The 5409-nt window shown below is 38.5% G+C and overlaps 1 pseudogene; it reads left to right on the forward strand.

The window, feature by feature from the left end:
• Positions 1-1084: 1084 nt before the first annotated feature.
• LOC135321457 (DNA (cytosine-5)-methyltransferase 1-like) lies at positions 1085-2021 on the forward strand (annotated as a pseudogene).
• The last annotated feature ends 3388 nt before the right edge of the window (positions 2022-5409 follow it).

The raw sequence follows: 5409 nt of genomic DNA on the forward strand, positions 1-5409 counted from the left end.
TACTGCTTTGAATGTTTTTTTTAAGTTTTGCTGTGTTTTATGGTATCCAAGATATGATCTTAAGTCATGAAAAGAAGATGGTTGTTCCCTCTGAAAGCCACTGTGTCAGCAAAAATACTTAAATTGCAAAAAAAACTAAAGTTGTTAGGCTAGCAGCAGAAAGAAACATATCAATACTAAAAACCTGTTACTTAGTAAGAACCTTGATAGTGTGGACAGTCTCAAGGAAGCTATCACGTTACAAACATGCAGCTCCCTTTTAACTGGCAACTGGAACTCACAGGTAACTTGTTCACAGCTGGAAGCTAAGATCATGAGATTGGGATTGAGAAGGCAGATGTTAAGAAGATTTGTAGTGCCAAGAATTGTTTCCTTAAGGATGTGTAATTGGTTTAAATCTAAAACAAATATCTTTGTTTTATTGTATTTTTTTTTAGGTTAAACCTTGAAGCAAATAAACAACAAGAAAAGAAAAAGAATGGCTTGAGTACTGTATGAACATGTGTGAGGATCAGCTTTGAAGATGCTGTAGAAGACAGGACTGAAAATTAAGTCCTGGGAAAAACTTGACCCACTGAGATCTGCAAACTTCCTTTGAGAAAAGCTGGCATCATCCATGCTTTTCCCATGAAGACGCCTTGTCTCTTTGGTTCTCAAAAGGATAAATAGGAGCTGAATGGCTGCATGTCCCCATTGCCCAAATTCTGGGAGTACAAGACAAAGGAACAATGGGACTTGCTGCATTTACCTAAGCAGGGGAACAGCAGTCTGCTGCATCTGTACCAACAATGCCTAGAGGGTAGAGAACACTTTACCTTCCAACACCTGGGAGATAGCACCACTGAAGATGGAGCCTGACAAGATCTGTGAACCTGCAGAGGAAAAAGGCAGCACATTAAGGTTCCATCTGTTAGAGTGAGGAGATTTTAGGTGGAACACACTACATACCTCCAGTGAAATAAGATTGTAGGGGAGATATATGAAAGCCTGAATAAAGAAAAGATATTAGAATGACTTCAGTGATTCAATCCAAGTGCAGAAGTAAAAGGACTTTTAGGAATCTAAACTGTTAATTCCTTACTAAACAATTAAATGAAATAATTCAAGATAAAAACAGTTAATTTTGAGTTCTAACTAATGACCAAAAATATCAAAGACAAAACTATTTTGAAGCACTGAGCAAAAAATACAAGGAGATGACAAATACAGTGCAAAAGATAAGAAATCTGCATAGTGGATCCAGGAGACCAGAGTTATGGAAAGAAGGAAATAAAAACAAAATAAAAAACAAACATATGGAGATGTCAAAATCCAGAAACTTAAAAAGTCAACAAAATTGTATCCAGAAGGGAGCTTTGGCTCTGGAGATCTCATACAATGGGGAGTCTCAGTCCCTGTTCCAAAGGCAGTTCAGGGCTCACAGTACCAGCCCATCCTCAGGGACCACAACTGTCAAGACACAAGTGCAAGTACATGCGGAACATCCCTCGGGCCGTGGGCTCAGAGTGGCGTGGCCTGCCCAACATCGCGGTGTGGCTCTCTGACAGCACCGTGGCCAGGAAGCCACAGTACGCATACCACAATGGGAAGAATGGCTGCAGCAGCACCAGGCACTTGGGGGTCTGCTCCCAAGTGGAAATGGGCAAAGTCTGTTACTCCTCGGCCAGACAGTTCAACACCCTCATCCCCTGGTACCTACCCCACCCCAGGAACAGGTACAACCACTGGGCTGGCCTCTACAGACCACTTAAGTAGGATGGCTTCTTCAGCATGACTGTCACCAAACCAGAGCCCAGAGACCAGCAGGGCTGCCACCGCATGCTTTGCCCAGAGCAGCACCATATGGTGAGCATAAAGGAGTTCTCCTGCTCCCAGGGCTTCCCTGACACCTGCCAACTGTTCAGCAACATCCTGGACAAGCACCAGCAGGTGGCTGACGCTGTGCCACCACTCCAGCCAAAGCCATTGGCTTGGAGATCAAGCGCTCTAACTTGGCCCAAGTTCGAGGGCATCTGAGTTAAAATCAAGGAGAAGACTACTAAGGACTAGTTTGCCTTCCCATTGCTCTTGTTTCTGGCACCAGGGTAAGAGTTTATTGTGCACAAAACAGTTGACTAACTGGGAGCCTGCAAGCCAACAGTGGAATGAAGCTCTGAGGCATGTTGTTACATGACAGCTCATATAGTGGAAGTACGAAGCTGTTTAATCTTTATAATGGTTGGTGGTAGCATTGGGGTTTTTCCACTGATGGGGTATTGGCTAAAACGTTATGCCATTTTTGGAAAATAATTTAGCTTTTGCTTTTGGTTTTCAGAGGTGTTTACAAAGAAACAACCCGGATTAAGTTTTGCTTCTGTTGCAGGATAAGCTAAATTGGGTTTCGCTTAACTGGTTTTGTGTGTTCAAGGAATTTGCAAATCTGGTCTCCATGTTGTATTTTATTTTAACAGAGATGATGATTAAACACATAATGAAGCTAATTTTCCTGGTGCCAAGTAAAATTCTAAGCCTGTGGTTTGAAAAAACTTGGACATAGATTGTGATATTTCTAAAATAAATCATCATCATCATCTTACAGGCTGTAGAGGATTTAAAACATTTCTCTAAACGATTTGGTGCGCTCCCTTTCGAAGGTGGAGTCTAATTTTGTTCCTCATGAGTGTCGGAATGTTGGCTGAATTTAGAAACTTGTTTCTAATTAGTAGAAAAGGTTGAAAGTGGAATGTGTAGCTTTTCATGCTAGATCATAAAAGGCCATATGCCTTCTGCTTGACCTCTCTTTCTTTCTGTCTGTCTGTCTTTCAGAACATGTGTGCCTTTAAAAGTAAGAAGTCCAGCTACCCTGAAGCAGTCATCCTAGAAAGACCATATCAAGATTCTAAATAAGGGTGGAGAAAGATATGTAAAGAGGGTCTCTTCTAGACTCCTGTTGTTTGAACTTTCTAATGATCAATGTAGAAGCATCTACAGGTGGGTGAATAAGCCTTTGGATGACTCCAGCCCCCAACCTTCCACAAACCCCAGGCAACACCAGGGAGAGCAGAGATGGGTTATCCCTATTGAGCCTTGCCCAGAATGCAGATTTGGGAGTAGAATAAATGCCGTTGCTTTAGTTTTGGAGTGTTATGAAGCCAAATGATTAAAACATGACTCTCTAGGCTGATTTAATCAATTGGCTATCTAAGAAAATTAATAAATGACACTAGCCAAATGACAGATGCATCAGAATGGAGGGAAAGATGAAAAGAAAGGGAAACAATTGTGAGTAGCAAAATATACATTCTACAAATATGCAATTAAATATACATAAGTAGAGGTACCCTTTCTAAGAATGTGCTAAATAGGACTCTTGAAACAGAAAAATCACACTGTGAGTTACATGTTTGAATAATGAAACATCTTAGGCAAACAAAAGAGTTGGAGGGGAAAGGAAGATTGTACAGTAAGAGAAGCTTTCTAAATGGTTCAGAGGATGAAAAGAAAGGAGAGAGTAAAACAAGGGAAGGATTAGTGAAAATATCCCAGAGACCCAAATTTGGGAGAAATAATAGGTATTTTGTTCTATATTATGGTTGTGAAATATGTGTCTTTTTGAAAGCAGATAAAGGGAAGGTGACCACTAACGAAATAAAGCAGTACAGTGGACCTTTCAAAATAATAATGGAAAAAATATACACGCCAGTGAAAATAAAGGGAAGAAAAATTAAATAATAAAAATAAGGTAAAGCCATTTCTCTAAACTTTACCAGTCTAAATGTTATGTAATTATATAGCTACCTAATTAAAATACTCTTATATGCTGCTTACAAAAAATACACTTAACACAAAGTTACAATGAAAGATTTAAAATAAAATGATAGACAAAGAGAGATGGAGAGAGAGAATGAGTGGGCAGGAATGGTAGTATAAATCTTAGGTTGATTATATTTAAGGTGAAAAATTCTAAATAGGACATAGAGGGACATTTTTAAAAGAAGTATAATTTTAAAGTTCTAACAATCATAATAAACCTATGTGTAAAATTATACAAAGCAAAAACTACTAGAAATTTTTTAAAAACCTGCTTAAAATACAGCTAAAGAATTCATTTCCTTCATTTCTTCCTCATTTTTTTTCAGATGATCTGTTTGTATTAGCTACTATTGAGAATCTACCTTTTCAGGTCTAATGTTACGTGACACACATATTTAAACTTCACAAAACCCAGTGAGTTAGTATTACTATTAGCAATAGGTGAAGTAATAACTGAGGCTGAGTCAGTTACCTGCCCAGGCCGTGAAGCTGATGAGTGGCAGAATTCAACCCTGTCAGTCCAAATCCTGTGTTCACTTGCTTGACACTCATGGCCATAAAATAATGTGAACACGTGAACATAAGGAAGTACTTGAAGATTTGCTAATACAAGAAAAATGTAGTGGCATCTCATTTTACTTACAGTCTTACAGAAAACTTCAGAATTTTGCATGCAATCAGATCTCTCCTCAACTTTTGAAAAAGCTCAAACTTTTTATTGCCCTCAGCTTCATCTTCTCCCACCCAAAGCGTCAGTTTCCATCCTAAATGCTTCCCAGTCATCCTGGACGCTCTCTGCCTCTGACGATTGTTATCTCTCCTACCATATCTCTAGTCAGTGATAGTATAAGACCAAGTCAGCTCCTTAAGATACACAAAGCTAGTTATTTTCTCAGGTGGAGCTGGAAAAAGGGGTTGCTAACATCAGTTTACTTCTTTTCTAGTACTCTCTTTGGTGGGTGTGAGTAGAATCAATGAATCTAATTTGCTCAGAAAGATGTTCTGGGGATCCTTATGCATTACATTGGGAGTCTGGGCATTTAGAAATGGCGCTGTCTATTGCTTTTTAATTCCCTGCAGAATATAATACAGTGAAGCTTCAATAAATTGTAACATGGTATATGGTAATTAACAAAACATCATTTTGATTTTAACATTTACTAAAAATTTTTCTTGATGTTTTATTATCTTGATCTTAATGATACATTTTAATAAAGATGTATTTAATCTCTCCTTGATGCCCAAGGATGATATATATATATATATCTATCTCCTCAGACTTACTGTTGTCTGTCTTAGAGCTGAATATGTATTGATTGCAAGATAGCCTAAAAAGCTACCTATAATATATTATCATTGGGTTGTGAAATATTTTTCTATTAAAAGAGGATGAGAAACCTGCAGAAATTTCAAAGATATTATGTGGTTGTGAACAAAAATATGGACTTCTCCAGGGAAAATTTCTTGGCAGGCTTTATTCTTGGTTTGTGACTCCTAAGAGAGCCTAGAGCCAGAGAAACCAATTTGATTTGGTGGCCTTCTCTAAAAGCAGGCTTTTGTTTTTGTTTTCATTTTAAGAGCAGTAAGCAGCCCTTCTCCTTTGCTTGTTTTCAGAAG

Source organism: Camelus dromedarius, chromosome 6, assembly GCF_036321535.1.
Source record: "Camelus dromedarius isolate mCamDro1 chromosome 6, mCamDro1.pat, whole genome shotgun sequence".
Lineage (NCBI taxonomy): Eukaryota > Metazoa > Chordata > Mammalia > Artiodactyla > Camelidae > Camelus > Camelus dromedarius.